Source organism: Dreissena polymorpha, chromosome 6 (genome assembly GCF_020536995.1).
Source record: "Dreissena polymorpha isolate Duluth1 chromosome 6, UMN_Dpol_1.0, whole genome shotgun sequence".
NCBI classification, from domain to species: Eukaryota; Metazoa; Mollusca; class Bivalvia; order Myida; family Dreissenidae; genus Dreissena; species Dreissena polymorpha.
Genome location: NC_068360.1, coordinates 21,513,017 through 21,524,358, shown reverse-complemented (window position 1 = coordinate 21,524,358; position 11,342 = coordinate 21,513,017).

Here is an 11,342-nt window from a genome sequence, read left to right as displayed (position 1 = left end):
TCATCGTGATGGTATGAAAATAGTCTATACTCGTTTTCCGTCGATGTCTGATGCATCAAAACCTATAGCACATATCTCTCGATGAAAGCTGTCAATACCGAAGTGCAAAAAGATCCCTTTCACACCTACCTTAATCAGCGAAGCACAACTCCTTCACACAGAACTTTATCTGCTTTCATTTTATGTCGACAACAGCCCAAAAAAATGCAGTCAATGAAGAAGTGTGAAAGCACAAACAAAGACAATTTTTCAAATTTTAAGTTTTGTCCAAACTATTACTACCCCGTTCATACCTACCCTAACCCGCTATTTGTTTTATATAAACCTTCAGTCTATAACATTTTAGGGTGTAGTTTTCTGCAATAACAAAAAATGGCGACTATTATGAAGATGTGCGATTACGAATGGATTTTTCAAAATTTAGCAACCAGGAAAGCGTTGTATCAATGTGTCACACGCACCAATTTTTTATTTGAAATTTGGAGGCAAAAAACTTTGCGCTATACGTGGTAAAATTTGGTAATATTTTTAAGTCAAAGTAATGTACTGAAAATGTACAAAAAAGTATAATGGTGTTTATTTTATATAGAAATTTCATTTTAAAATGATTTTAAAAGATTAAAATTATTTAACAGTGAATAGTTTGCACATTTTGTTGTAAAAACCATAAGTCTCCTCCAGTGAAAATGGTAGGGGACTAATTAAAACAAAATTAACTAGAGCTTTGTCACAGACCTGACGTATACCTCCACATGCTGCATTGACACAGACTATTTTGCATGCTGTCTTCACAAAACAAGAGAACCTAACTTATGGCAAGTTTTAAGAATTATTATGCCATTTTCATTTATGGCCATTTTGAACTTTTAATTCTTGAATTCTTTCACATGACACGCCGTCCAATGACTTTGAAAAAAACATTGATATAGTTATGGCTCGGACAAGATCATTTATGGCCATTTTTGACCTTTGAACTTAAAGTATACTGACCTTGGCCTTGGAGATATCCACACAATTCTTTCGAGCGACACACTGTCCAATGATGGTGAACATATGTGCCAAATGATTTTAAAATCTCGCAATGAACGACATAGTAATGGCCTGGACAAGCTCATTTATGGCCATCTTTTACCTTTGAGCTAAAACTGTATGACCTTGACATTTAAGATATCGACGTAATTCTTTCTCAGGACACACCGTCCGCTGATGGTGAACACATATGGCAAATTATTTTAAAATCTCACAATGAACAACAAAGTAATGGCCAGGACAAGCATTTGACTTTTGAACTCCAAGTATGACCTTGGCCTTGGACATATCGACGTAATTCTTTCGCGCACCGCACCGTCCCTTGATGGTGAACAAATGTACCAAGTCATTTTAAAATCTAACAATAAATGACATAGTTATGGTCCGGACAAAATTTCTGGACAGACAGACAGACAGACAGACAGACCGACTGACAAAGTGACTCCTATTTAGGCCCTATTACCAATGGTGAAATTATAATGTTAATTGCAGTAAAATTTTTAACTCATTAAAATTCACTTATGACTTCAATTAGAACCAACACGTTTGCTCAAGACATTATTATAAGGCAAAAGGGACATTATTTATTGTATCTAGGTATGAAAACCATTGACATAAATGATAACAATTGTATATGCAGTTATATGCAAGTACTATACTGTCATAGATGATCTAGGAGAAAACATAGCACATTGATATATTTTATGTTAACATATACATGTCCATCAATTACAATTTGTTTGCAAAGTTTATTGTGGGGCTTCTTTGAAACTGCATAATAAGAGTGCGGATTGAATCTTCTAAATACAAACCTCTTGAACCAATGCTTAGTAATACTAAAAATACTTTTCCAAGTAAGAAGTAACAATGAAAGCATTGTTAATTGAGTGTGTCTTTCAGTTTCAGTTTAAAATTTGTCATTATTAATAGACTAGCCCGCCTAAAATCTTCCTTGTTACGGAGAACACTGATTGTTATAAACTAGTGGCTGAAGTGTGTATTCTTGACTCTGTATTGAACCACTAAAGGACAATGTACCATACATCCTCCTCAAGTCTGAAGGTTTAAATATCAAAAGTGCTTTTTGAAAGAGGCAATAACAAAATTTCCAACTAAAAGTGTTTTTTTATAGATTGAACAATTTCAAGCATAAATGTTGTAAAAGAAAAGTTGGATTTCAGACTGAAATCTGCAAACAAAAATAGAGCTTTGTCACAGACGTGACGTATACCCTCATGTGCCGCATTGACACAGACTATTTTGCATGCTTTCTTCACAAAACAAGAGAATCTAATTTATGGCAATTTGGAAGAATTATTATGCAATTATCATTTAAAGCCATTTTGACCATTGAACTCTTGAATTCTTTTACATGACACGCCGTCCAATGACTGTGAACAAAATTAATTTACAGAGTCATTTTAAAATCTAAAATAAACCACATAGTTCATGGCCCGGACAAGCTCAAAGTGTGACCTTGACCTTGGAGATATCGACATACTTTTTTCGCCCGCCACACCGTCCAATGATGGTGAACAAATGTGCAGAATGATTTTAAAATCTCACAATGAATGACATAGTTATGGCCCGGACAAGCTCATTTATGGCCATTTTGACCATTGAACTCAAAGTGTGACCTTGACCTTGACGATATTGACGTAATTTTTTTCTTGCGACACACCTTCCAATGATGGTGAACAAATGTGCCAAATGATTTTTAAATCTCACAATGAACGACATAGTTATGGCCCAGACAAGCTCATTTATGGCCATTTTTGACCTTTGAACTCCATGTGTGACCTTGACCTTTGAGATATCAACGTAATTCTTTCGCACGACACACTGTCAAATGATGGTGAATAAATGTGTTGAATTATTTTAAAATCTCACAATGAATGACATAGTTATGGCCCGGACAAGCTCATTTTGTGACTATTTTTTACCTTTGAGATATTGACGTAGTTCTTTTGCACAACACACCGTCCGTTGATGATGAGTAACTGTGCCGAATGATTTTAAAATCTTACAATGAACGACATATGAACGACATAGTTATTGCCTTGACAAGCTCATTTAAGGCCATTTTTTTATCTTTTAACTCAAAGTGTGACCTTGACCTTGGATATATCGACATAATTCTTTCGCGCGACACACCGTCCAATGATGGTGAACAAATTTGCCAAATGATTTTAAAATCTGACAAAGAAAAAGAAACTAGAAATGCGTCACATTTGACACTGATGACCCCATGGTACATCTTTGGACACACACAGATCGTCTATTATATTCTACAAATGGCAAACAAGGGACAAAATTGTCACAAAACCAGGTTTTCAGTTGAAAAAAGTCTGATAAAGGGAGACAATTCAAAATGTGTATTGTTAACCCCCTTGTGTAAAATTGACCTTGATTTCAATTAAAAAAAACAAGAGCTTTGTTCGTCAGAAACACAATTCCCCCTATTGCGCCGCTTTGAAATAAATACAAAAAAAATATTTATTTTTTTACCTTTGACCTTGAAGGATGACCTTAACCTTGAACTTCCACCACTCAAAATGTGCAGCTTCATGAGAATGCCGCTTTGAAATTATTATTTTGTTGACCTTTGACCTTGAAGGATGACCTTGACCTTGAACTTCCACCACTCAAAATGTGCAGCTTCATGAGATACACATGCATGACAAATATCAAGTTTCTATCTTCGATAATGCAAAAGTTATGGCCAACGTTAAACTTGTTGTTTTTTTTTGACGGACGGACAGACAGACTGACATACACACATACTGACATACACACATACTGACATACTGACGGACAGTTCAACTGCTATATGCCATCCTACCGGGGGCATAAAAAGTCTGATAAAGAGAGACAACTCAAAATCAAAATGTGCATTGTTACTGATTGTTCATAGTTACATAGTTGTTTCAAAATCAATATATTTTTAGTTGTGGCAACCTTGACCTTGGAGATATTGACTTAATTCTTTCCTGCCACACACCGTCCAATAATGATGAACAAATGAGCCATATGATTTTAAAATCTCACAATGAATCACAAAGTAATGGCCCAGACAAGCTCATTTATGGCCATTTTTGACCTTCAAACTCAAATTGTGACCTTGACCTTAGAGATATCGACGTAATTCTTTCGCGCGACACACCGCCTAATGATGGTTAACAAATGTGCTAAATTATTTTAAAATCTGACAATGAACAACAAAGTTATGGCCTGGACAAGCTCATTTATGGCCATTTTTGACCTTCAAACTCAAATTGTGACCTTGACCTTGGAGATATTGACGTAATTCTTTCGGGCGACACACCATCTTATGATGGTGCACAAATGTGCCATATGATTTTAAAATCTGACAATGAACGACAAAGATATGGCCCCGACAAGCTTGTTCCGCCAGCCCACCAGCCCGCCCGCCGACATCGCCAATCTAATAACCAGTGTCCAATAATGGTGAACAAATGTGCCAAATGATTTTAAAATGTCACAATGAATGACATAGTAATGGCCCAGACAAGCTCATTTATGGCCATTTTTGACCATCAAACTCAAATTGTGACCTTGACCTTGGAGAAATCGACGTGATTCTTTCGCGCGACACACCGTCTAATGATGGTGAACAAATGTGCCAAATGATTTTAAAATCTCACCATGAATCACAAAGTAACAGCCCTGAGAAGCTCATTTATGGCCATTTTTGACCTTCAAACTCAAATTGTGACCTTGACCTTGAAGATATCGACGTAATTCTTTCGTGTGACACACCGTCTAATGATGGTGAACAAATGTACCAAATGATTTTAAAATTTGACAATGAACAACAAAGTTATGGCCCCGACAAGCTTGTTCCGCCCGCCAGCCCACCAGCCAACATCCCCAATCTAATAACCAGTTTTTTCCTTCGGAAAACCTGGTTAAAAACACCTTTAGTAAGCACGGACAATCGTCAACCACTTTCTGGTCTGAGATCGTACTGACAGAGAAAGCACGCTGGTCAAAGCAGGTAGTTAAAGTAGTTGCTGGGTTAGATTTGAACAAAATACTATAAAGGACCACTGATGATGTGACATAACAACTATTAAATCTGTGTTTTTTTATGAAAATACGCTTGGCGGTTTGGAGCTAATTGACAACTGACCTCTCACAAATGACAACAGACGACACGCCGCTGGGCCAGCTACTACCATAGCTCACCGCATTTTGTTCTCAGGTGTGTTAAAAAAGAACCAGTACATTCGTTGAATTCATATCCCCCGAAACATAAATTGAGTTGTGGATGGGTGCAAATCCTTTGAATAAAGGTATACTCGTAAATAATGATTAAGTGTATGGTAATTGGTTAATGAATTCTCCTCATTGATATCTTAACACCCGGACGTAGGACGGCGGACGTGCTGGCTATGACAATAGCTCGGGTTTCTCGGGTTTTTCTGTCCCTGACAACCATAATTGAATGATGATGGGGCAAAGGTCCTGCAATTAAATAAACTATTTTATTAAATATTTATAAAATTTTATAAAATTATTTATTTAAATGATTAAGTAAGCTTGTTCCAGCATTATCACTTTATATCAAATATTATATATATATAAATATATATATATATATATATATATATATATATATATATATATATACGTCTATATACGGCCAAAGTTCAATTACTTAAATATTCTAAATATTCATAGCTACTAGGGCTGTCACGATACGCCGTGAGCGTACCGCGGTATATCGTGGTAGGGCAATACTGTATCGCGGTACGTACCGCGATATTTTACAGAATATGTATCTGTGAAGAAAACAGCAGAATAACAAGTTTTACAAACTTTATTTAACTCCATAATCAGAAAACACTGGTATCATAGTATGACTAGAAACTGTAAAAGAAACTGTAATAAACTTGATAGAAGTAGTCATTGTTATTGTTCGCGTCTTTTTCTAAAATGTCCGCCATGTTGTTTACAATAGCTGTGTAAATCGAACGCTTCAAGGGCATGTTCAAAATGCGGAGTCAGCGGGCCCAATATTGAAAATCCGTAGCGTTCTGACTCTTCCTCGACTTATTCAGAATCTTAATATAACATGATTCGGAAATGCCATGCTTTGAACGATCGATATACTAAAGAAAGAAAATAAGAAATAGAATAAACATATTTTTGATAATTATGAACTTATTTGCAAAGGAAATCTGTCCCTAATTCCAAAAAAGGTACGGACCCATACATCGCCTTATTTTAAACGTGAAAGTTAAACATCTACAAGTGGAAGCGCTTGCTTGACCTGGATATTAACGGATTATTTATTTAGCCCTTTCGAATCGCTTCTACATTTTTCAAAACGATATCTATATCAAAATAATTATGTAATGTATTTATATCTGTGCTAATATAATAATATTAAAAAACCGGTCCGGCAACGGCGTACCGCGGTGCGATTTTTTTCACGACATGCACCGCGATATACCGATATACCGGTGAATCGTGACAGCCCTAATAGCTACGCAAACATCCTTAATTTTAATTTTGGACTAACATCCTGCGCCTTGCAGATATCTTCAAATGTTTGCATAAAATCTACTTTTGTTTTCATGGAAGGCATATTGTTTGCATGAAATCTACTAATGTTGACATTGAAGGCAGATGCAAACAGCTTAAACGTTCAAAGAATATGAACATGAGCGCAAATATATCTGCCATCAATTTTCTTGCTGCATACAAGTATGGTAAGAAATCTAGGCTAAAACATCTGGATAAGACAACTTCAGTAAAACAAGAGGGTCAACATATATCCTTGTTGATTGTGAGTACTTAAATAGTGGATTTCTAGGAATAGCAGTTAATAAAAATTGCATCCGTTTTCTGAATAAGTGGCTCTTGACTGACTTCATAGAAATACATGTTGAATGATATTAAGCACAAATCTTTCCCCATCACTGCCATGTCATGATAAAGATTCATAATTATGTATATTGTGCACCTATTATACATATTTCCATGTGAGCTGGTAGGGTGTCGGTAGTGAGATTATGTCTAAAGCTGGACTTTTAAAACACATGATAAGACAGCAAACTTTTCACAAGAAACAGCTTGTAAGATACGATGTATAGATCAGTATTGTACAGTCAGTACTTGGTCCCTAGCCTTAAAAAAATACACAGTTTTGGATACAATGTCAATTGTATAAGTTAATGTTAACAACTAGACATATAGCATGTGCATTGTGACCAGAGTGTTACTTTTTTATCAAAGATGTTGGTGTTGTAGAATTTTATTTTAAAGCAGAACCACAAACATTGATAGGATGCAATGTGCTCACATGAGATAGGTTATTTTGGTTAACAGTGAAAATAAAATAAAGTACCAACTTGTCATGATTTAAGATTAGCAATGGTAAGCATCATTAAACTCAATTCCTGATTTTTTAATCCAGGCCAAGGCCTGCCTGGCCTTGAAGGTATACAAGAAAGAACACAAGAGCGCAAATGGTTCTGTGGCATTCATCTAAAACTGCATGAAACTAAAAAAACTTAGCAGGTGGTTTTCGCAAGGTTTTATCAAAAACTTCTAAAGAAATTTACCCAGCACCTTAAAGCCATGATTTTGAAAAAAAAAATTAAATAAAAATGAGTAACAACAGTCAGTGCATTATCATCATTTTCTTCATCATCATTATCATTATCACAATTGTCAAAAAATAATCATAATATCTGTATAAATTTCATAATAATCGTCATCATCACCATCACCATCATCACCATCATCATCATCATCATCATCATCATCATCATCATCATCATCATCACCACCACCATCATCACCATCATCATCATCACTACCATCATCACCATCACCATCATGACAATCATCACCATCATCACCACCACCATCATCACCATCACCACCATCACCATCATGACAATCATCACCACCACCATCATCACCATCACCACCATCACCATCATGACAATCATCACAATCATCACCATCTTCATCATCATCATCATCCCCATCATCACCATCATCATCACCACCACCACCACCACCACCATCATCATCATCATCGTCATCATCATTGTCATCATCATCATCATCATCATCATCATCATCACCAACATCATCATCAGCATCATCATCATCATCATCATCATCATCATCATCATCATCATCATCATCATCATCATCATCATTATCATCATCGCCTCCACCACCACCACCATTACCATCGCCATCATCATCAGCAGCAGCAGCAGCAGAAGCATCATCATCATCATGATCATCATCATGATCATCATCATGATCATCATCATCCTCTTCCTCCTCCTCATCCCCATCTTCAACATCATCAACATCATTATCATCATCACCATCATCATCAGCACCACCACCACCACCACCATACCCATCATCATAATCATTATCATCATTATCATCATTATCATCCTTCTTATCACTCTCATCATCATCATCTACATCATCATCTTCATCATTAGCAATGATCATGCTTTTTTTGTCACAAACAGAAAAATACATGTAATATATTAAATAATGTATATAAATGATGGGAAGATTAAATATTGTCATTTACAATAGACATTTGTTGTACACCATATAACACTTGCCTGTGTTATGTGTTCTTTCGGAAACATACTGTTATAATTTATTAAACATGCTGAGACCATTTTGTGTCAATTATTATCTGTCTTTTTTTTAACACAGACCGACTCCACACAACTCCACAAAACCTTTTTTTGTAATATTATTTATAATTTTTATTTATTTTTAAAAATGTACACATGTTCTTAAATATCATTTATTGTAAAATCAAAATGTTTAAATATATCATTACCCCAAAAGAAAAAGTAAATGTTTTACTGTAAAATCTTAGTATTGAGCATCAGTTCTGTTTACAGGCTTTTAAGTCTTCTAATTTGATATGACAGAAGTGGTTGCATTTAATTATTAAAAATCTATATGCCTGATCTGATAAAAAAAATCTACTTGAAATAAGAATTTTCTTAAGCAATGAGCATTATTTTTTGTGTTATACTGCTGTATTGAATGAGAGCGTTTTGTTTCTCATAGATGGTGACTAATTCCCCAGAAGTGGTTGTCACACTCTCCTCATTATTGCTTGTTATTAAACTTTACAATAATCTGACTTGGTCAGTGGAATCACAGTTAGACCCCAAAGAAGTGCTTGTTAAGTTTGAGGTCAATGTCAAATTAAAAATGAAGTCTGGTATATAGGATATCCTAGCAATTGTCAAAATACAATGCCCTTGCATGAAACAAAGCTCTTTATAATCATAATTGATGCAAGATCAAATATATCATTGATGGTTACTCTCAAACAGACAGACAAAAAACAATGACTGGACAGCAAATTGAAATAAAACTTAAGGCAATACAAGGAGCTTGAATAATAACAATTATAACTAGAGCTTTGTCACAGACGTGACGAATACCCCCACATGACGCATTGAAACAGAATATTTTGCATGTTGTCTTAAAAAAATAAGCGGACACCATGCTCAATGTTTAAAACGCACTAAGTGACCCCGTGACCTAGTTTTTGACCTGGCATTGCCCATGTTTGAACTTGATCTACACATCATCTAGATACAACTTCTGACTACATTTTGTAAGGGTGGTAAAGATCAGATGAAAACTACTTGAATTAGAGAGCCGACACCATGCTCATAGTTTAAAACGCATTAAGTGAACCCGTGACCCCAGTTTTTGACCCGGCATGACCCATATTCGAACTTGACCTAGACATCACCTAGATATAACATCTGACCAAGTTTGGTGAAGATCGGATGAAAACAACTTAATCAGAGAGCGGACACTTAATACGGAGCGACCGACCCACTGACCAACAGACAAGCTCAACTTCGTTTGGTGGGGTATAATTAACCAAGAACTAGGCCAGAGTGAAAAAGCTAAGTACAAAATCAAGTAAATTTTAAGGAGAAACTAAAGATGGGTAAATTTGGTGTTACCAAAATTTAGACCTGAGTTTAAGTCCCAAAGTTGGTCAATGTCATATCAAGATGAAGCAGGTGATTTTAGTTTATTAAGAGTGTTCATAGAAAATATCCATCCTAGTGTTTAAGCATTGTAGAAAGCGAAAATGTTGTAAGATGGAATGCGTCAATTTTAGTTAACTCTTTCACACCCAAAGCAATGTAAAAATGGCTATGTGTAAACAGCATAAAACCAGAACAGCCTGTTAGTAACTCGCAGGCTGTTCAGGTTGTATGCTGTTTGCTGCTAATCAGTATATACGGCTTGGAAATGAAGCCTTTTAAACTTGCATCTAGTAAGATAGGTCTTTATTTAAATTTAACTTTCTGAGGGAATAAAAATGCGTCAAAATACGTATCTAAGTGGTAAAGGGATAAACAACAACAACAACATTTATCAGCAATAAAGCTTATAGAAGCTCTCAGCCTATATAAGCCCTTAGCCTACAAGAGATTGGACTCTGCAGCCTACAAGAGATTGGACTCTGCAGCCTACAAGAGATTGGACTCTGCAGCCTACAAGAGATTGGACTCTGCATTAGTCTAAACCAAAAGTAGGTGAGCGTCAACAGCAACGTGCAGTAAGGTTGGTATGGGTGTGTTGGTAGTGTTCAAGTACAAAATCCATGCAAGTAAGAAAGATTTGTGTTCACCGTGTAGAGATGGAAGGATGGGTCAATCAATATGTACCTCCCAAATCTGTCAATGCAGGGGCATACACAATATTTTTGGTCTTCTCATAAATATATTAATTTTAGTACTAGACACATTTTGCTGTCACTTATTATTATTATTGTGATCAACGGAAATAACCACTGGTGAGGAGCGTCAGGCCGATTTGGTAAACGGAAGGGCATGCTTAAATGTTGACTGTGGAGAATAGATAGCTAAGTATTACAATCATGTACATCCTAGTTCATGCATACAACTACAACCAAATTAAACACGATAAAGAGTAAACCACTTTACAGTCATATAAGATAATTGCTAAAAATTGTTCTTTTTATTTTAAAAACAATAAATACAGTAGAAATGTAATGAAGTAGTTTTTGGATAATTAACATGTATTAACTTACAAAAATGAGGTCTGTCAAATAATGATGAGAAATTGGGTGAAATATTTGGGTTTTCTTTATGTACCAAATATTGACAAGTATATCAGTGGCGAGTATGCATGACGGTCAAAAGATTAAATATTTGGATCTGGTGTATGTTTAACAACAAAGGGGGAACGATGCTGTTGACACAAGCCTTAGGCTGTATTTGCATTAT